The following is a 27,041-nucleotide window of genomic DNA, read 5'->3' as shown; positions in this document are numbered from 1 at the left end:
GTACTAACCACCTGACCGACCACTGAGTGTGTCGTAAGTTTTGAAATTCTGTCGGACTTTATGATGATTAATTTGAAAATATTCGTTATTGAAAAAGTAACTCGATTCTGACTCAAATTTAAGTAATTATTTTTTGGAATTAGAAATGATATTGTTATGATACAATAAAGTTTGTTCATACTTACCTGGCAGATATATATATAGCTGTATTCTCCAAAGTCCGACAGAATTTCAAAACTCCCGGCACACGCAGTGGTCGGTCAGGTGGTTAGTACCCATTCCCGCCACTGGGAGGCGGGTATCAGGAACCAATTCCATTTTCTATTCAGATTTTCTAGTGCCACTGTCCCTGAGGGGAGGTGGGTGGGTACTTGATTATATATATCTGCCAGGTAAGTATGAACAAACTTTATTGTATCATAACAATATCATTTTGTTCATGAAACTTACCTGTCAGATATATATATAGCTGAATCCCACCATTGGAGGTGGGAAGGGACAGAATAGAATTATTTAGGAAACAAATTGCATGCAAATGATTGACATCTTGGTTCCTTACCTGTTAGCATTGCTGACTTCGTGATTACTGTCACCCAAGTCTGCTTTTGCTTTACTAGAGTCTCCAGCAAGGTGACCTGTATAGCTGGTGAGTTCTAGATGATCTGTCAACGGGGCGTGACCACAAAGCGACTAGACCATATTTACCATACTCTGAGGGCAACAAAGCAAAAAACCACCACCTGACCTAGCCTATCAAAAGATAACCCCACATAACTTTTAGGCTAAAGAAAGGGAAGTCCGCCTCAGGCGGCCGACCCCACAACCGTAAATCAACACAAAATTAAAAGCACACCTAACCATTTTCTATAGGATAGGATTCGTGCTGCTTCCTGCCCCCAAGATTGTGTCTGTGGAAATGTATGGCCCTAGCGAGTAGCAGTTCTCATATGCCGTCTTCACATCCCGCAGGTAGTGTGAAGCAAACACAGAGTTGCTTTGCCAAAATGTGGCACTCAGGATATCACTGAGTGCCATATTCTTATGAAATGCCACCGAGGTCGCGACAGCTCTTACCTCATGAGCATTAACTTTCAAAAGTTTAAGATCACCATCTGGACAGGACGAATGGGCCTCCTTGATGGTGCTTCTCAAAAAGAACGCCAGTGCGTTCTTTGACATTGGTAAGTCTGGTCTCTTGACGGAACACCACAGATTGTCCGAAGGACCTCGACATTGTTTAGTTCTTTCCAAATAAAAATGAAATTTTCATTATTCAAAATGAAGTTTTATTGTATACTTACCGAACAATTATACAGCCGTGATTTCCACGAGCGGCAGGAGACTAAATTCAAATTTAGCACGTAGGCGTCGCCAACACTGGTGGTGATGACGTCATCTCCCTCCACTCGCGGGAGAACCAGGTACAACTGCCCAGGTGAATCCAATTCTTTCTGCCCGTCCGTCCACCTAAGGGGAGGAGGGTGGGTATAATCATAATTGTTCGGTAAGTATACCAATAAAACTTCATTTTTAATAATGAAAATTTCATTTTTATTGTAGTGTCTTACCGAACAATTATACAGCTGATTACACATTTATGGGAAGGTGGGATTCAGTGGACCACTAGTATTTCTAAATGGTTACATTTATTACAATACAGTAAACACTCAAGGTGTCTGTTGTACCTTACCTTGTAAGAGAGCTACAGCAGACTGTTACTGCCTCTGGTCGGTGCTCTTCTTACTATTGTAGAGGAATTGGAATTTGACCAAAGTTAGCCTCTACAGGAGTGGAATCCTTCCCTAGTTCAAGCGAGTCAAGGCTGACTGACGGAGGTGATAGTAACAACAAAGATTGCCCTTGCCCTGGGCTAAGACCAGAAATTCAATCATACAAAACATTGTCACCAACACCAGATTTAAAAACATATATACCCAACCATTATAAAATCTGACCTAACAGACTGGTGAGTATCCCAGGTACTCAGTACCCCCAGCTTCCCTTGAACTCGACAACCTATTCAAGGTGAAAAGTTAGCATAGAGGTGACGACCCCTGTGCCGTTTCTCCCAACACCATGCCAGAAACCGCCACCGGACCTAACGTTTTACAATTCTCGAAAACCGTTTCTATCTCTTTGAGATAATGACTCGCAAAAACCGAATTCGATCTCCAGAACGTGCTCTGAAGAATCGAAGCTAAAGATAAATTCTTTCTAAAGGCTAAAGAAGTTGCCACTGCTCTAACCTCGTGAGCTTTAACTCTCAGAACGGAAAGATTGTCGTTCTCGGACTGCGAGTGAGCTTCCCTGATAAGCTCTCTAATAAAGAACGATATAGCATTCTTAGAAAGAGGACGAGAGGGATTTTGAACCAAGGTCCAGAGCTTAGAAGATTGTCCTCTAATACCCTTAGTGGCAAACAGATACTGCTTAACCCTCTTACGCCGAAGCCCTAAAAATCAAAACCTCTCCTGTATGTCGGCGCCGGTTTGGAGTAAGCGCAGAAGCGGAAAAAATGATTTTTTCAAAAAATCACAGCGCGCTTAGTTTTGAAGATTAAGAGTTCATTTTTGGCTCATTTTTTTTCATTGCCTGAAGTTTAGTATGCAATCATCAGAAATGAAAAAATAATATCATTATCATACGTAAATAATGCAATATATGGTAGCGAAAAAAAAAATCATAGATAATTGTATTCAAATCACGCTGTGCAAAAAACGGTCAAAGCTAACGAGTTACTTTTTTTTGTATTGTACACTAAATTGCAATCCTTTTGATATAATACATAGTAAAACAATCAAAGTAACACCGGACGGAAAAATATTATCACAAAATGATGTCCGAATTCGTAACGCGCGGACGTAAAAAAATGTTATATTAAAAAATTCACCGTAATTCTAAATATTGTTCTAGAGACTTCCAATTTGTTCAAATTAAGACAAATGATTGAATATTACGATACTGTAAGAGTTTTAGATTAGAATTGCAGATTTCGACCATTCGGACGAGTTAAATTTGACCGAATGTCAAAATTTTTATATATAGATTTTTTTATATGCACATATTTCGGAGATGGGAAAAGCTAAAACCTTCAATTATTTTTTATTGTATTCTTCATGAATTTGCGCACATTTTGATATATGAAACTCTATAAAAAAGGCTAATATGAAAAGGAGCAAATATTAGGATAATGCGATGTACGTATTTCGGAGACTTGCGGCAGCGAATCGGCGCGCGGAGTGAAGGTAAATATATTTTTCAAAATTCACCATAAATCACAATATTGTTTTTAGAGACTTCAAATTTGTTTCAAAATGAAGAAAAATGACGGAATTTATTACTAGCCGTAAGAGTTTTAGCTTACAATTGCGTTTTCAACTATTTCGGTAGAGTCAAATTTGACCGAACGTGGTTTTTTTCTATTTATCGTGATTTATATGCAAATATTTCGATAAAAGAGAAAAGCTACAACCTTCAATCATTTTTAGTTGTATTCTACATGAAATTGTGCACATTTTCATATATAAAACTTTATGTAACAGCTAATTTTAAATGGTGCAAACATTTCGACAATCGCACAAAAAAATTCTGATTTTTTCGGAAGAGTTACCGCGCGAACGTAAGGAAAATGTTTTTTTTTTTTTCATAAATTCACCATAAATCGAAATATTGTGCTAGAGACTTCCAAGTCGTTGCAAAATGAAGGTAAATGATTGAATATTACTAGAATATAAGAGTTTTAGCTTACAATTGCGTTTTTCGACCATTTCGTAGAGTCAAAGTTGACCGAAAGTTGAAATTTTTGCACTTAACGTTATTTATATGAAAATATTTCGAAACTGATAAAAGCTACAACCATGGGTTATTTTTTGTTGTATTGTGCATGAAATTGCACACATTTCCATATATAAAACTTTATGTAACGGCAAATTTAAAAGGGTGCAAACATTAGGACAATCGCACGAAAAAATTTATCGGAAGAGTTATCGCACGAACGTAAGGAAAACGTTTTTTCATAAATTCACCATAAATCGAAATATTGTGCTAGAGACGTCCAATTTCTTGCAAAATTAAGGCAAATGATTGAATATTACTATAATATAAGAATTTTAGCTTACATTGCGTTTCTCGACCATTTCTGTAGAGTCAAAGTTGACCGAGAGGTTGAAATTTTTGCACTTATCGTTATTTATATGAAAATATTTCAAAACTGATAAAAGCTACAATCATGAGTATTTTTTTGTTGTATTTTACATGAAATTGCGCACATTTTCATATATAATACTTCATGTAAAGGATAATTTAAAATGGTGCAAAAATTATGTCAATGTGACGAAATAATTTCCGAGATGTGTCACTGATACTTTTTAGTGCGATAAGAAAGAAATTCGCGCTTGCGCACCTGCGTAGCAATTGTAAACAAAACAACGCCTTGATCCGTGAACTCCCAGCATCCCCCAAGGCGCGTGATACAAAGTTTTTGGCTGGTAGGCCTATAAGTTTTATTTTTTCCGCGAATTTTTAAAAAAAACTTTTTGAGCCGACGTATGATACGTCCAATCGGCATACGGGAGACATTTTGACTCGACGTTTAATACGTCCAATCGGCGTAAGAGGGTTAATACCCCTGACTGGACATAAGAGCCTTTCTTCCTCCTCATGTCCAACCAAATCAGATAAGTTCCTTACCACAAAACTCCTCGGCCAAGGATTAGAAGGATTCTCGTTTTTGGCTAGAAAGGTCAAAGATACCGAAAATACAGCATTGCCTTGAGAGAAACCGACTCTTTTGTCTATAGCGTGCAATTCGCTGACACGCTTAGCAGAAGCTAGTGCAATAAGAAAAAGTGCCTTCTTAGTCAAGTTCCTGAGTGAAGCCGACTTCAAAGGCTCAAACGGTGGCCCCATAGGAACTTAAGCACCACATCTAAGTTCCAAGCCACTGTATCCTGCGGGAACTTAGTGGTTTCGAAAGACCTAATGAGGTCCGACAGATCTGAATTGGAGAAAATATCCAAACCTCGATGTCGAAAAACAGAAGAAAGCATGGCTCTATATCCTCTGATCGTCGAAGGAGCCAGTTTCTTAGAGTTCCTAAGAAATAGAAGAAAATCTGTTATTTCTGTTAAAGGGGTCGCAGAAGTAGAGACTTTACCACTTCTACACCACTCTCTGAAGATTCTCCACTTCCCTTGATAGAGTTTGTTAGAAGACTCTCTCCTACAACGAGCGATAGCTTCTGCAGCTCTTCTTGAAAACCCTTTCGCTCTGACAAGATTCCGGACAGTCTGAACCCCTGTCAGAGCTAGAGCGGACAAGTTTTGGTGGAACCTCTTGAAGTGAGGTTGTTTGAGAAGCCACTTCTCTGGAGGAAGAAGTCTGGGGAAGTCTACTAACAACTGGAGAAGGTCCGGGAACCACTCTTTCCTGGGCCAAAAGGGAGCAATTAACGTTAGTGTTACATTGCTGTGCGACATGAACTTGTTCAGCACCTCTCTTATTTAGACCGAACGGAGGGAATGCATAAGCTTCCAGACCCGACCAATCCAACAGCATTGCGTCCACCGACCAAGCTAGAGGATCTGGAACTGGAGAACAAAAGAGAGGAAGACGGTTGTTCCTTGATGTCGCGAACAGGTCTATGGACGGTCATCCCCAAAGGCGCCAAAGTTTCTGACAAATCTTGTTGTCAGAAGTCCACTCCAGAGGTAACACTTGCTGTTGACAACTTAACTCGTCCGCCAGGACGTTCATCTTTCCCGGAACAAATCTCGGGACTAGCTGAACCTTCGCTTCGTTGACCACAGGAGGAGATCCTTGGCTACTTCGTATAGAGAGAAAGACTGAGTCCCCCCCTGTTTCCGCACGTACGAGAGAGCCGTGGAGTTGTCGGAATGCACTGCCACTACCCGACCTTCTACTAAGCTCCGAAACTGTCTGAGCCCCAGGAAAATTGCTAAAAGTTCCTTTACATTTATGTGGAACTTCTTCTCCTTCTCCGACCAAGCTCCTGAAGTCCGTTGATTTCCCAGCAGGGCTCCCCAACCTGTGTCCGATGCGTCGGAAAAGAACTGTAGGTTCGGGAGGATGGGTCGTAAATCTAACCCTTCTTCCAACCTTGCTCGAGAGAGCCACCACCTTAGGTCCTCTTTTATTTGATCTGTGACAGGAAAGGTAATCGAGTCTGGTTGTGTCTTCCTGCACCAAGAGGCTCTCAGGAAAAACTGCAGAGGTCTCATGTGCAGTCTTCCCAACGTCACAAATTTCTCCACTGACGTCAATTTGCCCAGGAGCCTCATCCACTGATTGGCAGAACTTACCTTTTTGTCCAAGACTCCTGAACTGTCTCCAGACAGCCTTGAACCCTCTTCGGGGACAGAAAAGCCTGAAAAACTTGAGCATTCAGAGTCATCCCCAAATAAAGGATGCTCTGAGATGGAACCAACTGGGACTTCTGTTTGTTGACCAGAATTCCTAACTTTCTGGCAAGATCCAGAGTTGTTCCAAGGTCCTTCATGCACCGACTCTCTGATTCTGACCGGAGAAGCCAATCGTCCAGATAGAGGGAGATTCTTACTCCTAATATGTGCAGCCAGCTTCCTATCGGGGATAGAACCCTGGTAGCGCCCGAAACTGAAACACCTTGCCTTCGAACATGAACCTCAGGTACTTCCGAGATTCGCGATGTATCGGAATGTGAAAATAAGCGTCTTGCATGTCCAGAGAAACCATCCAATCCCCCTGTCTGATGGACTCCAGAACCGACCAGAGTGGTCTCCATATGAAATTTTGTTTTCTGGACATGCAAGTTCAGGGCGCTCACATCCAAACCGGCCTCCAGCCCCCTGATGACTTGGGAACTACAAAAAGGCGATTGTAAAAGCCTGGAGGAAAATCCCCTTCTATCTGTTCTATCGCTTCTTTGAGAACAAGCGCTTCCACTTCTGCGGCTAGCGCCAGAAATTTGTCTGAGCCCTGAGAGTATGCCTGGAATGGAATTGGCACAGGTGAGAGCGAGGGAGGTGAAACGAGAGGAATACGATAGCCGAACTTGAGTACTTGCACTACCCAGGCTTCTGCTCCTCTGTTTTCCCATTCCTCCCAAAACAGAGCCAGCCTGGCTCCCACTGGTGCATGAAGAACCGAGCTTTCATTTGGAAGGTTTGTTAACCTTGGCCGAGGCCTTAGACTGAGGTCGCAAATTCGACTTCGGCCGAAAGAAGCGCTTGGGTTTTCTCCCTCGAAAAGGCGCTTGGGCCAGAGGAGAAACCGAAGGAACAGTCTCCAAAGGAGCTTTAGGCCTCTTAGTAGAACTGTGCCAGTAAATCCGAAATAGATTTCTTATCTAGCGCAGACGAAATTGACAACACTACATCGTCTGGAAAGAGGTTATCTTTCACAAAAGGAGCAAACAAGAGAGCAGACTTCTGTTGGGAAGTAACCCTTTTAGAAGCAAAGGAGCACCAAAGTTGCCTTTTCTTAAGGGTACCAAAGGCGATGAGCGAAGCTAACTCGTCACATCCATCCCTAATGGATTTGTCCGCACAGGACAGAACACCAATCCAATCCTCCGCTAACTCCTGAGAAAGAGAAGGACATTCGATCTTGGCCGCTAAAGCGCCAATAGTCCAATCAAGGAAGCTAAAGACTTCCAAAAGTTTAAATTGGTTCTTTACAACGTGGTCCAACTCAGGCGCTGTAAAGAAACAACTTTCCGCTGCGGCGAAAGCAGATCTTCTAGAGGAGTCGATTAAACTGGAGAAGTTCCCTGGAGGAGGCAGAAACTCCCAGAGAAGGAGCTTCCCCAGTTACATAAAACCTATACCTCTTACGAAGCAACTTAGAGGGAGGGTAAGCAAAAAGAGCCTTCCCTAAGTCTCTTTTCATAGACATCCATTTCTCCGTCTCTTTCAACGAATGTCTAACCGCTTTAGATAGAACAAGTTTTGGGAGGAGAGGGTCTGAAGTTTTCCTCCTCATCAAAAAAGTCGAAGTTGGGGAGCGCGGAGCCGCTTTCTCAAAATAATCAGGATAAGATACAGAAGAAATCTAAGGAGACGTGAATAACACGAGAGTGATGTAAATCCTCCTCCTCTACTTCTTCCTCATTCTCCGATACCGCCAAAGAAGTAGACGGGACTACAACCTGATCTGAAGGTTTCAAACCACCCTTGGACTCATTCATCCAGTTGGTTAACATCTCTAACTGCTTGCGCAAAGGCGCCAGAGACGAATCAAAAACAGTTAACGTAGGCTTGGAAGAGCCTAAATGTTCAGCAGGAGGCGGAAAAACTACTTGCGCCTCGCTCGGAGCCGCCGAAATTCGAGGCGAAACAGGCGCATCAGGCGTAACAGACGAGAAAGCGCCTAAAGAAACACCCTTAGAACTGCTAGCTACAGCGCTAAAACCACAATCTCTACTAGTAGATGGAGCCGAAAAAGGCACAGAATGAGGCGACGAAAAAGCCGCTAACGGCCGAGGCGCAACCCTACTCTCAGGCTCCTTATACCGCTTGACTGGAGGAGGCGAAGAATCAGCGCCTGAACGCCTCTTTAAGGGACGCGAAACGGGCGAATCTCGCCAAGAGCACCGCGCGACCGGAGACGAATCGCTTGAATCATTCGAAAGGCGTCTAACCGCAACACCTTTCCAACGCTTAACCGAGCCCTGTTGAGGCGCAACAGGCTCAACAAGAGAGGCGCCTGTCTGTGGGCAAATCCCGATCGACTCCCTTGGACTTCCAGTATGTCTTCTCCCCGGTGCGGGGGAGCTGGACAGTGACCTTTGTCTAGGAGACGTGTCAGGACAGACAGACGCACCCTCAACTACACTCTTACCTGAAGCCGCTTTCTCCAAAAACGTCTTAACCGAATTACCAAGTTGCAAAACCGTATTCGCTAGTACCGAAAATTTCTGATCTAACCTCGATTCCAGACTGGCAATGGTGTCAGAAGAAACTACACGGGAAGCCGGAGAAGTGGGATTAGTAGGTAGGAACAGGAAGTGTAGTTAAAGGAGACATAACAATTTGAGGAGAAACAGAAGGAACAGATGCATCGCAAGACGAAGCAGAGCTAAGCCTACTTTCCCTAAGCGCTGCTTTTCTAATTCTGTCTTTAGCTAATTTCTCCGAGTATGAACTAAAAAACTTCCATTGAGAATCAGTCCAATCACTACACTCGTTACATGTTCGATCTGCTGAACAAACCTGTCCCCTACACTTAACACATTTAGTGTGAGAATCATACCCTAACTTGGATAATCTAGTTTTACATCCTGAGATGCAAAACCTAACTCCCGACAGACTAGAATCCGACATGGAAACGCCTAAATAATAAGCAAAATAACAAGAACGCCAAAAAAGAGTACTTCACCAATTCCGAAGATCAAATCCACAAGAAAAAAGCGAAGCAAAGTCATCCAACCGCACCGACCACCGATGTTCACCGGACGCCGGCAGGAAAAGAATTGGATTCACCTGGGCAGTTGTACCTGGTTCTCCCGCGAGTGGAGGGAGATGACGTCATCACCACCAGTGTTGGCAACGCCTACGCGCTAAATTTGAATTTAGTCTCCTGCCGCTCGTGGAAATCACTGCTGTATAATTCTTCGGTAAGACACTACAATAAAACTTGAGAGCCCTGACAGGGCACAGGACTCTCTCTGGTTCTTGTCCAATGATCTCTGCTAACCCCTAGATGTCAAAGCTCTTGGGCCAGGGCTTGGACGGATTTTTGTTCTTCGCTAAGAAGGAAGGGCTCAGGGAACACACTGCATTGTGTCCTCTAAAGCCCACATGCTTACTGATGGCTTGAATCTCACTAACCCTCTTTGCTGTAGCCAGAGCGGTTAGGAAAATAGCCTTTCTTGTGACGTCCTTTACAGAGGCAGCATGCAAAGGTTCGAAAGGACTCAACATTAGAAACTTTAGAACTATATCTAAGTTCCATGACGGAATTTTAAGTTGCGGTACTTTCAAGGTTTCAAAAGACCTCAAAAGATCGTGAAGGTCTTTATTGTTGGTCCAGGTCTAAGCCTCCGTGTCGGAAGACAGCCGACAACATACTCTTGTAACCCCTAATCGTGGGAACCGTGAGCCAGTCAACATTCCTCAGATGGAGGAGGAAATCAGCAATCTGATTCGACAGAGGGTCGTGGAGGAAGAAATACCTTTCTTCCTACACCATTTCCTGAAGACAGCCCACTTAGATTGGTAGACTGCTCGAGAGGAAGCTCTTTTTGCATTGGCAATAGCTCTTGCCACCGGTCTTGAAAAACCTCCCACTCTGACCAACTTCTCGATAGTCTGAACGCAGTCAGACTCAGAGCGAGAGGTTTCCGTGGTACCTCTCGAAGTGGGGCTGTCTGAGTAGATCGACTCGCTCTGCAGGGTCCTTGTGAAGTCCATAGGAAGGACATGACCTCTGTGAACCAGTCGCTTGAAGGCTAAAACGGAGCGATTAGCATCATTCTCACTCCCTGTGACGCCGCAAACTTCCTGATTACTTCTCCCAGGAGTAGGTGTAGACGTCCATCCCCGTCCAATAGGATGGCGTCTATTGCTACAGCTCCCAGGTCGAGAACAGGGGAGCAGTAAACAGGAAGTCGCTTCGTCTTCGATGTTGCGAAGAGATCTACTAATGGACGTCCCCATAGTCTCCACAACTCTTGGCAGACCTCCAGATGAAGAGTCCATTCAGTCGCAAGCAGTTGATGTCGACGGCTGAGAAGATCCGCCCGGACATTTTGAACTCCTGAAACGAACCTCGTCAGGATTATTATGTTCCATGCTTTTGACCAAAGAAGGATGTCTCTCGCTATCTCGAACAGGGACCAAGAGTGTGTCCCCCCCGTTTCTTGATATATGCAAGAGCCGTGGTATTGTCCGAGTTGATCTGGACAACTCGGCCAATAACTCGTCCCTCGAAGAACTGGAGAGCCAATCGAATTGCTTCCAACTCTTTGAGGTTTATGTGCCAGGACCTCTGTTCCCCTCTCCAGAGGCCTGACACTTTTCCTACTTCCACCAGTGTTGTTTCCCAGAGCCATGGACGTGGTCTGAGAACAACACTATGGTCGGGGCTCAGAAGGGTGAGGGACAATCCTTCTGAAAGCTTGACGGGATCGTGCCGCCACTTCAGGTGATCCTTGACCGACTGAGAAATTCTCAAAGTCGCATCTAGGTCTTCCTTGTCTTTCCAGTTCTCCGCTAGGAAAAACTGGAGCAGCCTGAGGTGCAGCCTGCCTAGGGAAACAAACTTCTCCAGCGAGGAAATGGTCCCCACCAGACTCATCCATTCCTTCGCCGAGCATGTCTCCTTCCCTAAGAAGACTGACACTTTTCTAAGCATTTCTGCTGACGTTCCAGGGATGGAAAAGCTCGAAAAGCCGCTGATCCATCTGAATCCCCAGATATACGATGGACTGCGTAGGGATCAGATGGGACTTTTTGAAGTTGACTAGTAGGCCTAGGGCCTTCGTCAGCTGCAACGTCGTATGAAGGTCCTCCAGACACCTCGACTCCGATGACGATCGGATGAGCCAGTCGTCTAGGTAAAGTCAGACCCTTATCTTTGAGAGGTGAAGCCATTTCGCAACATTTCACATGAGAAATGTGAAGACCATAGGTGCTGTACTTAGCCCGAAGCAGAGAGCTCTGAACTGGAAAACCTGTCCCTTCAAGACGAACCTCAGGAACTTCCTTGATTGAGGATGGATCGGGACGTGGAAGTAGGCGTCTTGGAGGTCCAAGGACACCATCCAGTCCCCTGGTCTTAAAGCTCCCCGAACAGACTGAGACGTTTCCATCTTTGAACTTTTCTTTTCTTATAAAAAGGTTCAGCCATGCTGACGTCCAGGACAGGTCTCCATCCCCCAGACTGCTTCGGAACCAGGAACAACCTGTTGTAGAAGCCTGGGGAATCTCACGTTAGAACCTGTTCTACGGCTCTCTTCTCTATCATTTGCTCGAGAAGATCGAGCAGTATCTGTTGCTTCATCGGCTGGTATGAGGGCGACAGGTCTATGGGCTTCATGCTCATGGAGGTGTTGAGATGGTTTTAGTTGGTTGGTTTTATAAAGTTAAGGTGTAACACCAAGCACTGGGGCACCAAAGGCCATTCAGCGCTTACTGTATAACTATGAAATTATAAGACGTGTTATATCACATAAAGCAGGTTTATTTCTTTGAGATAATTTACTATATTTTGAAGTGGGGCATTTTCTCCCAATAGTTCTTCAAGTGGTATATTATATATGTTGTTGGATCTTCGTTTTCTTTCAAATTTATTGCATTCAGTTAGTAGATGACGGACTGTGACCACAGTACGGCAATGGTCACAGTAAGGGGCCTGTCTTTCCTCGCCTTGCTTCATCAAGTATTTGTGTGTTAAGTATGTATGTCCTATTCTTAATCTTGTTAATATGATATCATCCCTTCTTTGACATTGTTGTCTATTCCAAGGTTTTACAGATGATTTAATATGCTTTAATTTATGATTCAATTCTAGCCATTCTTTTTCCCATTTTGATTGACAGTATTCATTTATTGTAATGTCATTGTAAGGTATTTGTATTTTTTTGATAGACTCCTTTTTTACTGCCTTTTTGGCTTCTTTATCCACCTCTTCATTACCCTTTATGCCCACATGGGAAGGGACCCAACATAGTTTTATATTTATAGATTTCCGTTTTACTATTATATCTATCCACTCCCTTGTTTCTTCAATTACGGGATGAGAAGCTGTGTATTGTCTTAGGTGTTGAGAGGAAAGGTATCTTGTAACCTCTCTTGATTATCTCGAGGGACCAGGCGTCCGTCCCTCTTACTCTCCATGCCTCTGCAAAGAATGAGAGTCTCACTCCGACCGGTGTCTGAAGGGCAGAGACGTCACTTCTTCCCTTTGGGTTTTGAGGAGGTCCTGCCTCTAGAGAAGCCCCTTCCTCGAGGAGAAAGCTCTCGAGGAAGCTCCACCACGAAAGGGCTTAAACTTCTTCTTGGGGGCTTGTGCAACTAGGGTAGAAGACTGGGCCGCAGGACGTCTAGGAGACTGGGTCAAGAGGTCCTGCGTCGCCTTTTCCTGAAGGTTAACGGACAGATCCTTCACCATGAACTGCGGGATGAGATGTGAAGTTTTCAAAATCCAAAGACGGAGGTACTGGAAACAGGTGTTTACAGTACCGCCGACAGAGAAATCTGAATAGAAAATGGGAATGGTTCCTCATACCCTGCCTCCCAGCGGCGGGAATGGGTACTAACCACCTGGCCCGACACTGCGTGTGCCAGGAGTTTTGAAATTCTGTCGGACTTCGGAGAATACAGCTATGTATATATCTGACAGGTAAGTTTTTCATGAACAAACGTTCGTTTAAGTCCTGTACAGTGGTCCCCCTGTATTCGCGGGGGATGCGTAACCACCCCACCCCCCAGCGAATAGTTAGAATCCGCGAATGTTTGGAACCCCTATAAAAAAGCTAAAAAAACAGCCTATTTTGTTAGTTAGAACTTAAGAAAAACCACTAAAAAATTTTCATACTTGGTTTTTTTAAATAGTTTTATCACAAAAAGTGCATTTTATGATGAAATTGATAACGAAAACCAGGAATTTGTGGATATTTCTCATAGAAAAATACCACGAATGCGCGAATTTTCCGCGAATAATACAGGGAAACGTTCCCGAGAGAAATCCGCGAATGTGTGAGTCCGCGAATCCGGAGAACGCGAATACGGGGGGTCCACTGTATTATGACGTCACGACATCTTGGCTTTCGTACCTATTGTAAATAATTGCTTTACTCAACTTTCTTGCAGAACAGTTTACCAGTTATTCATGCAGATTATCAGCTTTTCATGTAATTGTTATAATCGTAATGCGCATATATATCTTTATTATTTACTTTTTGGATATATGAAGATGTTTTACTGCCAGATTATCGCCGTAGTGTGACGCAATCGTTTTCGGTCCCTGGGCCTCTGTTTTCGCACCATAAGGAATTATGGGGCCGAATTTGCAATGACCAGAAAGTCGTTAAAAGAGAAAAGTTAGCATTGAGGGGCATGTTTTTGATTGAGAAAAATACAAATTTATTCAATAGCTAGCTTGTAAAAAATACTTAATTACAAAAAACTTGATTGACAACTAAGCAGCATACCTACTATGGGTTTCAGCGACAGTGCAAGCACGTTTTTGGGCAATACCTATTTCTGTAACGAACACTCGTATCAGAACGAGATTTTGCTAGTGCATTACACCCAGTGCCGTAATTTATAAGGGTATCGTGAATCACTAATCGTAAAGAATAACGACACTTGTCCTTGTACCAAGAGACAAAAACTCCATTATGCAGAAATGGATACGAACACGCGTAAAAAGCTCCACCTACCTCTCCCCTCCCCCCTCCCCCCTCAACCGCCACCCCTGTTCTTCTTCCTTCGTCTTCCTTTCTCTCTCTCTCTCTCTCTCTCTCTCTCTGTTGCCATTCGGTATGTGTTCACCCTCCAAACTGGGTATAAGACTACACACAAAACGTTGAAATTGGTGAAATTAGGCTATGTATTGGAAGTATATATACATAAATATTAAAGCAATTTTATCATTATTGCATTACTATGACAACTAAATCATGGAAACAGTTTATAAATAATGAATCGGCGTATGTGTGAAGGCCTCCACTAATGTGGGCAACGATGATTTTGCCATTCTTAGCATGCAAACATTAAAGGTTACATTTATTTCTGGCATACGGTTATTAAAGAAATTCAAAAATACTATTATAGACTTAAATCATGAAAGTGCTAGCAAAAACAAAAAAGCAAAAAAAAATTATGATATTGTTATTGTACAATAAAGTTTCATACATACTTACCTGGCAGATATATACTTAGCTATAGACTCCGTCGTCCCCGACAGAAATTTCAAATTTCACGGCACACACTACAGGTAGGTCAGGTGATCTACGGCCTGCCGCTGGGTGGCAGGAATAGGAAACCATTACCATTCTTGAACCAGATTTTCTCTTCCACCTGTCTCCTGAGGGGAGGCTAGGTGGGCCATTTAATCGTATATATCTGCCAGGTAAGTATGTATGAAACTTTATTGTACAATAACAATATCATTTTCATACATTCAACTTCCCTGTCAGTATATACTTAGCTGATTGGCACCTATGGCGGAGGGTAAGAGACAGCTAATTACTGATTAGACAGGTAAACAACATACGTTGTAGGTAATAAAAGTTAATTAACAATACCCTGGTTCCTACCTGTTTTGGGGGAAGATTCATAGCTACTGCTTAGAAGTCTGCTTCGCCTCAAAGCTTCAGCGAGGGTGTGACCTATGGCTGAGAACTCTTGAGAGGACTGTCAATGGGGTCTTATCCGCTTACTCGACAGAACCTGATGGCAATTGTCACTGGGGTCCTATCCACTTACATGACAATATACCTATGCCTAATGGCATACAAAAAGGAGTAACAACACTGATCCCAATCACCCGATCATAACCGTGGATTAGTATTTACGATTGAAAGGAGTTATCCCCAAACATCTTTCAAACAACCTTAAAAATTCAATACCAAACTATTTTGAAATCAAAACTATACAAAATATAAGGATAAAAAAAAATTTAAGGATCAGTCTTATCTCCATTACCCAGCACTGTATCCGCTGATACATACGGACCCAGAGAGAAGCATTTCTCGTATGTTATACCTACATCTTTTAAATAATGTGAGGCAAACACAGAGTTGCACCTCCAATACGTGGCTGCTAAGATGTTTTTTCATCGATATGTTCTTATTGAACGATAACGATGTAGCAACTGCAAGTACCTCGTGCGCTTTAACCCTTAATGTCGTAAATGAATCACTGTTACACCTCATGTGAGCTTTAGTTATTACATTCCTGACAAAAAAGGCTAATGCATTCTTAGACATTGGTCTTTTCGGGTCCTTAACCGCACACCAGAGGCTCTGATTGCAACCTTGCAAATGTTTCTTCTTTTGCAGGTAAAACTTCAATGTCTCTAACAGGGCATAATGCTCTTTCAATTTCATTTCCCACCATTGAGAAAGCCCTTTTACTTCAAAACTTCTAGGCCAAGGTCTTGAGGGATTTTAATTTTTCGCTAAAAACAAAGGTCTGAAAGATAATACTGCCAAGTCTCCCTTAAAGCCCACTCTCGAGTCTAGAGCTTGCAATTCACTTACTCTTTTTGCAGTAGCGAGAGCTATCAGAAAAATGCATTTTCTTGTGATGTCTCTGAAAGACGCTTTATCAGGAGGCTCGAATTTCTCTGATGTGAGATATCTGAGAACCACATCTAGGTTCCAACTAGGGGTGAGTGAAGTTCTTGATTTAGTTGTCTCAAATGATCGAATTAAATCATGAAGATCTTTGTCATTCTCTATGTTCAGGCCCCTGTTCCTGAACACAGCAGACAACATGCTCTTATAACCTTTAATAGTTGACACTGCTAATTGAGATTCCTCCCGCAAATATAGAAGGAAATCAGCAATTTCGGTCACAGTGGTATCGGAGGACAGCGTCTTCGCCTTGCACCATCTACGGAAAACTTCCCACTTCGATTGGTATATCCGCATGGTCGAGGACCTTCTTGCTCTCGCAATTGCTTTTGCAGCTTTGCAAGAAAAGCCTCTGGCTCTGACCAGTCTTTCAATAGTCGAAAGGCAGTCAGGGCGAGAGCGTTGGAATGTTTTTTGTGGTACCGCTCGAAGTGTTGTTTGAGCAGATCTGTCCTTTCGGGAAGAGATCTGGGGAAGTCCACCGTCCATTCCTGTACCTCTGTGAACCATTCTCTTGCAGGCCAATAGGGAGTGATCAACGTCATCCTCATTCCTTCCGAGGACACGAACTTCCTTATTACCTCCCCCAGTATCTTGAATGGGGGAAAAGCATATGCATCTATGCCCGTCCAATTCATGAGCATGGCATCGACTGACAGGGCTCTGGGATCCTCCCCCAACGAGCAGAAGTTCTCCATCCTTCTGGAGAGGAACGTTGCAAACAGGTCTACTTGAGGCTTCCCCCAAAGAGACCATAGTTGCTGGCAGACTTCTGAATGAAGGGTCCATTCTGTTGGAAGGACCTGGTTCTTTCTGCTCAGTCCTGTCTGCCCTTATATTTTTCCCTCTTGAACGAATCTCGTCAGGAGCACTATCTTTCGTTCCTCCGTCCAGACCAATAGATCCCTTGCCAGCTCGTAAAGAGAGAAAGAGTGTGTCCCCCCGTTTTCTTATATATGCCAGAGCCGTGGTGTTGTCCGAGTTGACCTGGACCACCACGCCTCTGACTTCGTTCTCGAAATGTCTCAGGGCCAAATGAATGGCTATGAGCTCTTTTGCATTTATATGCCAGGTCTTCTGATCTTCCGTCCAGCTGCCTGACACTTCCTTCGTCCCTAGTGTTTGCTCCCCATCCGTTTCCGAGGCGTCGGAGAACAACACTAGGTGAGGGTTCTGCAGAGACAAGGACACTCCCTCATTCTTTCTTAGAGGGTTTTCTAACCAAAATCGTAAGTGGTTTCTTGATGCTTTCCTCTATGGGAAAGGTATCCGTCAGCTCTCCTGTCTTTCTGTTCCAACTTCTCCTTAGATGGAACTGCAAGGGTCTCATGTGAAGCCTCCCCAGAGAAACGAACTGTTCTAGCGACGAAAGGGTGCCCAGAAGACTGAGCCATTCCCTCGCTGAACTTTGTTCTTTCTCTAGGAAGGCCGAGATCTTTTCCAACCCTCTCGTAATCCTTTCTTGGGATGGATATGCTCGAAAACCCCGAGAATCCATCCGAATCCCCAGATAGACAAATGTTCTGGCTGGGGATCGTTTTGAGACTTCCCGAGGTTCACGAGCAATCCGAGAGATCTGACTAGCTCCAGAGTTATCTCCAAGTCCTCCAAACAATGATATTGTTAAGATACAATAAAGTTTGTTCATACTTACCTGGCAGATATATATATACTGTATTTCTCCGAAGTCCGACAGAATTTCAAAACTCCCGGCACACGCAGTGGTTTCGGGCCAAGGTGGTTAGTACCCATTCCCGGCCGCTGGGAGGCGGGTTGTCATGGAACCATTCCCATGTTTTATATTCAGATTTTCTATTCCCACTGTCTCCTGAGGGGAGGTGGGTGGGTACTTTGATTATATATATCTGCCAGGTAAGTATGAACAAACTTTATTGTATCTTAACAATATCATTTTGTTCATGAAACTTACCCAGCAGATATATATATAGCTGAATCCCACCTTTGGAGGTAGGGAGAGACAGAAAAGGATTTTGGAAACATATTACATGCAGATGAATAACATCTTGGTTCCTTACCTGTTAGCATAGCTGACTTCGTGATTACTGTCACCCAAGTCTGCTACTGCTTTACTAGAGTCTCCAGCAAGGTAGTGACCTATATAGCTGGTGAGTTCTAGATGATCTGTCAACGGGAGCGTGACCACAATGTGACTAGACCATTTTGACCATACTATGAGGGCAACAAAGTAAAAATTCACCACCTGACCAGCCTAACAATTTTCATTCCCACATCACTTAGCTAAAGGAAAGGAAGTCCGGCTCAGGCGGACGACCTTACAACCATAAAACAATCCATAAAAAACTCACCTACCCATTTCCCTACAGGGTAGGATGAGTGCTACTTCCAGCCCCCAACAAAGTGTCTGCTGCGACGTATGGTGCCAAGCGCATGGCAGTTCTCGTATGTCGTCTCACATCCCGCAGGTAGTGTGAAGCGAACACCGAGTTGCTGCGCCAAAAGGTGGCACTCAGAATGTCATTGAGTGCCATGTTCTTTTGGAAAGCTACCGAGGTAGATATAGCCCTCACTTCATGGGCATTCACTTTCAACAGCTTAACATCACTGTCTTTGCAAGATGAATGCGCCTGTCTAATGGTGTCCCTCAAGAAGAATGCCAGAGCATTCTTCGACATCGGTAAATCTGGTCTCCTGACCGAACACCATAAGTTGTTAGAAGGACCTCGACATTCCTTCGTTCTTCGCAAATAAATCTTGAGAGCCCTGACAGGGCACAGGACTCTCTCTGGTTCTTGTCCAATGATTTCCGCCATACCCTTAATCTCAAAACTTTTGGGCCAAGGGTTAGACGGATTTTCATTTTTCGCTAGAAACGTAGGACTTAATGAGCAAACAGCATTATGTCCCCTAAAACCAATATGCTTGCTAAAGGCTTGAATTTCACTAACCCTCTTCACCGTCGCCAGAGTCGTTAGGAAAATAGTTTTCTTAGTAAGATCCCTTAATGATGCATTCTGAAGGGTTCAAACCGACTTGACATTAGGAATTTAAGTAACTACATCCAAATTCCATGATGGTAACTTAGGTTGAGGAATCTTTATAGTCTCGAAAGACCTTAAAAGATCGTGGATATCTTTATTATTTGCCAAATCAATCCCTCTATGTCTAAAGACTACAGATAACACACTTCTGTAGCCTTTGATTGTTGAGACTGCAAGCTTTAGGTCGTTTCTCAAGTAGAGCAAAAAGTCCGCTATTTGGCTCACAGAGGTCGTGGTAGAGGAAATGCGTTTCTTCTGCACCAACTCCTAAACATAGCCCACTTCGATTGATAGACTCCAAGCGTGGAAGCTCTTCTCGTATTGGCGATTGCTTTTGCAACCGGTCTTGAAAAACCCCTCGCTCTGACCAACTTTTTGATAGTCTGAATGCAGTCCAGACTCAGAGGTGGGAGGTTTCCGTGGTATCGCTCGAAGTGGGGCTGTCTGAGTAGATCGACTTTCTGCTACCAAAAATGTGAAGCCAATTCCTCTGAACCATCTCTGACGGCCTTATCCATACAAGCGAGAAAACAACTGGAGGAGCTCCCCCAAGCTAATTGAGTCCTGACTACGAGCCTTAGTGTCAAGCAGCCCCAAACACCATCTAAGAAATTAAATACTTCAATCGTCCGAAAAAGACCTTTCAGATGGTGGTCTATCTCCGCCGGTGTCCATGTTATTTTCGCTGACGAAAGAAGAGACCTTCTTGGCGCGTCAACCAGAGACCTTCTTGGGCGCGTCACCAGGAATGGAAAAGTCACCTTGAGCCGATGCGGGAGCCCCTTAACCCGACATCCTCACTTGTATCATACCAGATCCCCGCCTTGCCGCTAAGTCTTGAAGGAGGCTGGGCAAAAGAAAACTTTCCTTGAGCTTTTCTAGACTCCATCCAGTCTTGCACCTTCTTAAAAGCTCTCTTAGTTGAAAGAGACTTTGTCATTTTAACAAATCCAGGAGTCTTATTTGTTTTTGACAACGAAAACTGAGAAGGAGGCGACCGAGGTGCTGTGGGTTGAAACTCTTCTCCAAATGAATCCCGAAGCAATCGAACCAAAACTTGATAATCGGCAAGAATCTGACACAGGGCGGGTTGATCCTCTTCCGTTTCTTCTGAAATATTACTCAATCCTTCCTCATCTATAGGAGTGACCAAGGGGACTCCCGAAGCTGGTGGTACAAGTCCTTTCACTCCGACCTTTAATGAAGATCGTTGTTTTGACGTGCAAGGAGCATTCTGAATATTAATATCTAAAGATTCAGATAAAGCGGTACCAATCTCTTGCTCATTCTCTCGATGGGAGTCTCTTCGAAAAGCCGATTGCAGGTGAGGTTCCATACTAATACCTTGTTGTGATACTGATGAATATGCAAAAAAGTGTCCGTTTGAACGTCGTCACTTGGCATCCGTCGAGCGTCAAGCTGGCGTCCAGCCGAGCGTCACGCTTGGCGTCCAGCCGAGCGCCACGCTTGGCGTCCAGGTGAGCGTCACGCTCGTCGCTCAGCCGAGCGTCCCGCTTGGCGTCCAGGTGAGCGTCACGCTCGGCGTCCATCCGAGCGCCACGCTTGGCGTCCAGGTGAGCGTCACGCTCGACGTCTGTCCGAGCGTACCACTTGTCTAAATAGGCGTCCCTGTGAACACCCCGCTCCTTCCAAGCCGAACTAGGAGCATCGAATTTCTCAGACTGCAGACAGCCTCGTTTTGCAACCATAGGATCGTCCGTTCTGGATAAAGCGAGCCTCGAGAGTCTGGGCGAAATTTCTTCCTTTTTGCTTTTTTTTCGATCTCAAAATTCCTAGTAGGAAGTTTTTTCATGCTCTTTCTCCAACTGCAGGTGAGAACGTACAAAAATCTAGAATGAGTACTCACAGGCGAAAGAGACGATCGGTCCGCCCGTGCGGGAGACCTCTTAGATCTTTTAATCGGTAATTTATCATCTTTTCTTCTCGGACGAATTTCTGATTCTCTCTCAGCCAGCAACGAAGCAAGTTGTTGTTGCATCGACCTGATAACACTCTTTGTAGTAGAAGATTCTTTTTCAGAGAAAAACTGATCCTATGAGAAGGCGAGGGTGAGAGGAAGCCCTATCCCTTCTCACAAGACCCGTTCTAGTTCTATTCTTAGAACGACTGGGGCGCTCCAAGGCGTCCTCGTCAGATGACATCATAATTCTCCTTTGAGGAGTCCATGCAGCAAAACTCTCCGGTGAAGACCGCAAACCAACAGGAGAAAAAGGACGTGAAGCGTCTTCTTCCCTGCGATCGAAGACTCTGGCCGCCTGTGCGACACCTTGAGTTTTCGATCTTTTTTGCGGTGGAGAGTAATCCAAGCCTCGAGGCGAAGCCCGTAACGAAGAAGAAGCGCAAAGAGACTCTGCGCCCTCCTCTGAGAGACTACTGACGATAGCCGCCTGTGCGACATTTAACGTCATAGCTCTTTTCAGAGGACGCGAGGATCTTCTCATGCTCAACTCCTGTTAGGGGTAGGAGCCTCCGAGGACGAAAAGCACTCGCGGAGGATACGCGCACTCGCACACTCTTTGGCAGCCTGGGGATCGTCTACAGGTTCTGCCGAAGGGACGCCAGATCGGTGGGGGTTCCCCGTAACCCTCCTGCGGCTTTCGACATGTCCGTCTTCCTGGGCTTGGAAGTTCGACAGAGGTCCAGGCCTAGAGGCATTATAGGGCCGATCTGACGCCCCCTCCACAACACTGGGGGCACTTTCACTGCACTTTTGTTCACTAATAATGCTTTTACCCTCCAAAGCGAGCACTTTAGATTCTAGATTTCGTATTGATTCCAGAATCGTAGAAAGGGCATTGTCTTCCACTGATTTTTCAGGGCCCGAAGGCACAACAGATTTAGGTGTACCAACTACTGAATGTATAGTAGGAGAAACCTTACTACCCTTACTTCTACTGACTGATACACTCCTGGAGGAAGACCTCCGTATCCTATCACGCTCCAATTTCCGCACATAGGATTCATAAGCCTTCCAACCCGAATCAGACAGACATTCACACTCCTTACAACGGTCATTTATAACACACGTATGTTCTCTACAATTACTACATATTGTGTGTGGGTCTACCGAACCTTTCGGTAGCCTCACCTACAACCTTCCATACACACTCTGGTGCTAGATGAACTAGTCCCTGACATCTTAGTTAAATGGAAAAAACCAAACCAAATTCAAATCCAATCCACTATCAGCGTATGCCTAGTCACAATCCACGTTCGATAACCAAAAACAAACAGGATACTCAAGTAACAGAGAAGTTTCGAAAATCCTAGACGGAGTGTTGAAAACAGTGTTATCAACACCGGCGACAGAAAAAATCTGAATAGAAAATGGGAATGGTTCCTGACACCCGCCTCCCAGCGGCGGGAATGGGTACTAACCACCTGGCCGACCACTGCGTGTGCCGGGAGTTTTGAAATTCTGTCGGACTTCGGAGAAATACAGCTATATATATATCTGCTGGGTAAGTTTCATGAACAAACTGTTGTTTTGACTGTGCTCTTATGAGCCAGTCGTCCAGTAAAGCGATATTCTCACCCCCTTCAGATGTAGCCATCTTACTACATTCCTCATCAACGCCGTAAACACCTGAGGAGCCGTCGAGAGGCCGAAGCAAAAAGCCCTGAATTGATAATCCTTCCCTGCACCATGAATCGAAGATATTTTCCTCGATGAATGATGCAGGGGGACATGAAAGTAAGCGTCCTGAAGGTCGAGGGAGACCATCCAATCTCCTGACGCAGAGCAGCAAGGACCGAGTTGGAAGTCTCCATGGAGAACTTTGTCTTCTCCACGAAGCGGTTCAATGCACTCACGTCCAGGACCGGCCTCCAACCTCCCAAGGCTTTCGGCACTAAAAAGAGGCGATTGTAAAAGCCCGGGAGTGTGGATCCTGTACTTTCTCGATGGCCCGGCCTTCTCCAACATTTGCTGTACTAACCCGAGCAGGCATCTATTTTACAGGATCTTTGTATCTCGCTGACAGCTCCCTCGGTGTCGTCGTCAATGGAGGTCTGTTCTTGAAGGGGATGAGGTATCCTTTCTTGAGAACTTCTAGGGACCAAGAATCTGCTTTTCTCGATGCCCATGCATCTGAAAATTTCAGAAGCCTGGCCCCTACTGTGCTTGGAGGACTGGAATATCATTTTGGATTCTTCCTCGGGACTCTGATGGAAGATCTTCCTCTTTTTTTCCCCTCCTCTCTTCCTAGGGGCTCGGCTTGAAGAGCTCCCTCGAAAGGGCTGTTGGGCATTCTTGGCTCCCTCTTCGTGACAGGAATGGATGGTCTTGGCTTCTTTGCTGATTTGCACAAGCAAATCTTGTGTTGCCTTCTCAGTAAGAGTGTGGGAAATATCCCTCACTAACTGAGAAGGAAACAGCTGCTTAGACAGAGGGGCGTATAAAAGAGAAGTCCTCTGCACTGGAGAGACTGCCTTAGTTAAGAATGAACTATAGACAGACCTCTTCTTCAGTATTCCTGCCCCGAAAAGGGATGCCACTTCAGCCGATCCATCTTGCACCGCCTTGCACCATGCAGGCGAGCACACTATGCAGGACTTCTGGTTCCAAAAACTCCGGGTCTTGAGTCTTTTTGGCCAAAGCCCCAAGGGACCAGTCTAGGAAGGTAAAAACTTCCAAGACATGGAATACTCCCTTGAGGAGATGGTCCATTTCAGACATGGTCCAGTTCGTTTTGGCCGATGGAAGAGCGTGTCTTCTTGCCGAGTCGACCAAGGTTGAAAGTCGCTTCAGCAGAGGAGAGTAAGTCCCATCGATTCTCCCGTGTTGTACCAAATCCCTCTCCTCCCCGATAGTCTGGAAGGGGGACAGGTAAACACAGTCTTCCCCGCCTCCTCCTTGGTTTTAAGCCAATTTCCGAAAGACTGCAAAGCCCTCTTCATTGAGATGGTCGGTTGCATCTTCAAAAAAGAGGAAGACTTTACAGTTTTCGTACTCGAAAATAAAGACAGAGGAGAAGGAGGGGCAGCAGGGCTCAGAGACTCCCTGAATTCTTTTAATAAGAGGGCTGTCAAGGTCTTATAGTCTGAAAGACCTGCCCCCTTATTTTCTTCCGAGTCCGAGACATCTTCTAAGTCATGAGGAGTCATATTCGGAGATGAGTGCGCAACCGGAGGAGGAGGACTCTCTCGGGAAGGTGAAGGGCTTCTAGCAACACCGACTGCAACCTGACAAGGGCTACAGCCGCCTGTGCGACATCTTGAGTCCCTGCCAGGTGAAGGCCGATATTGCCCTTTGCCTTTGGTTACACTAAGACCCTCCTGACAAGGGCGACGGCCGCCTGTGCGACAACTCCCGTCCCTATCAGGAGAAGGTCTCGAATGTCTTCCCATCTTCGCAGAATCAGGCCGATCCTGACAGGGGCTACGGCCGCCTGTGCGACATCTAGAGACCCTGTCAGGTGAAAACTGATCCTGCGAAAATTCCCAAAGAAGAGCCTCTCGGTCCGCCTCTAATTCCGATAAAGCTTCTGATTCATAGTGCCTGAAGCTTGGCTCCTGTAGCTTGGTTAGGTCCTTGCGCCTGATTGACACTTGATGGATGTTAGGCGCTTCAGGAGTGAGGCGCCTGTAATGAGATTCAGGCTCAGGCTCTTTACGCCTAGCATCAGGCGTGCGCCTGGTCTCAGGCGCTCCAGGCGCTTTGCGCCTCATTTCAGGCGCCTTGTGCCTTGTTTCAGGCGCTTCAGGCTCTTTGCGCCTCGCTTCAGGCGCCTCAGGCACTTTGCGTCTCCTTTCAGGTGCCCCAGGCGCTTTGCGCCTCAGGTGTTTTACGTCTCGTTTCAGGCGCCACAGGCGCTTTACGTCTCGATTCAGGCGCCTCAGGCGATTTGTGTCGCATTTCAGGCGTTTCAGGCGCCCTGCGCCTCGATCCAGGCGCCTCAGGCGCTTTTCGTTTTGTATGAGTTTTCAGGCGCTTCTCGCCATTCATCAAATCCTCTCGCCTTGACGGGAGCTTGGCGCCAGACTCCTGGCAGGCGCCTCGTCCGAGTTCTCAGAGGCTTCCAACGGACGGGATGTTTTTATTGGAAGGAATTTATCTTTTCTTCTAAGAGGATCCTTCTTCAGAACTCCTACTAAGGAAGATATCTGTTTCTGCATTTGTTCCAAGATCTTCGTAGCTGCGTCTTCTCTCTCTAATTCCGATGTAGGGGAAGGAGCTTCTGTTGAAAATACCTCCTTTCTCTTCTTTTCCGGAGGATATTCTTCTGGAAATTCTTCCGGGCTAGAGTCAAAAACTGGCGACCTCCAAGATCTCTTAGAAGGTTCTCGATAGTCTGTCAGAACTCCATCCTTTCTTTGAAGACAAATCAGAAGAAGAAAAGCACTGTTTTAGGACGTCTTTCCAATGACTATCCATGGCAGTCTGGGACACAACTACAGAATCTGCCGAGGGGACGCCTGACCGGTGGGGATTCTCTAAAACCTCCCTGCGGCTTTCGACATTCCTTCTCCTCTGGCTTGGGAGCTTGGAAGAGGTCTAGACCTGGGAGCGAGACAGAGCCAGTCAGACGCACCCTCCACTTCACTGGGAACACTTTCACTATGCTTACCTTCCAATTCCTTTAATTTACGCTCCATCTCCAAAAGTGAAGCTTTCAGACTTGCAATTTCCGATGTTGAACTTGCAGAGTCAGATAATTGAGAAGGTAAAGCTGTATGGGAGGAAACATTTTGGATTAGAGATAGGCAAGCGACCTACTACTGGCTCGTTAGAGACCGACCTACTCACACTCTTGGAAGAGGCTTTTCTACCCCTATCCCTTTCTAACTTTCTTAAATAAGAATCAAGTATCTTCCATTCCTCCTCATTTAAATTCTTGCATTCTTCGCATGTATTCAATTGTGAGCATACATTCCCTCTACAATTCTTACAAGTAGTGTGAGGATCTACCGAAGCTTTCGGTAGTCTCACATAACAACTTTCATTCACACACACTCTGAACGAAAATGAAATATCAGACATTCTGAGAAAAATCCAAATCCAAAATCAAAAACAGTCCACAAAAGCGTATGCCAAGCCAGAGATCCAATACGTCACCAAATAGCAGTCCAAAAGATCAACGGCGATGAAATTCGAAAGTCAAAGTCAGGAGGAACTAGCAAACGATGTTACCAGCCCCGGCGACAGAGAAAATCTGGTTCAAGAACGGTAATGGTTCCTATTCCTGCCACCCAGCGGCAGGCCGGTAGATCACCTGACCTACCTGTAGTGTGTGCCGCGAAATTTGAATTTCTGTCGGGGACGACGGAGTCTATAGCTAAGTATATATCTGACAGGGAAGTTGAATGTATGAAATATATAATCCACTTATCCGTAGTCGTTCCTCTATGGTTTTTCGGCAGCCAGATGTACGAAAACGTTAGAAACATTGGATTGTATCTACTTTAGAAAGATCTGTCATTTTTTGGGGTAATTTGGTTGCAAAAAAGGGATAATAATACATGAATTAAATTAAAATTTTTAAATAAAGTAAAGTTGAACTAAATAACAAGTAAAGTAAACAATTTAGGGAATAAAACTTTCCAGTTCGTCGTCTGCTGTTCGTAACTGTGTTTGTGGCGCGCGCGCTTAGGAAGCCAGGAACAGCAACTTGTTTAAAGTGCACTGTTGAGTGAATTGAGACCAAAATGTGTATATAATAGGAATCAAATAAGCACTGTGGAGTTTCAGTTGTGAT

The sequence above is a fragment of the Macrobrachium nipponense genome, chromosome 36, assembly GCF_015104395.2.
Source record: "Macrobrachium nipponense isolate FS-2020 chromosome 36, ASM1510439v2, whole genome shotgun sequence".
In the NCBI taxonomy this organism is placed as follows: Eukaryota; Metazoa; Arthropoda; class Malacostraca; order Decapoda; family Palaemonidae; genus Macrobrachium; species Macrobrachium nipponense.
The sequence above is the reverse complement of the archived record's forward strand: the minus strand, read 5'-3'. Positions refer to the sequence as shown.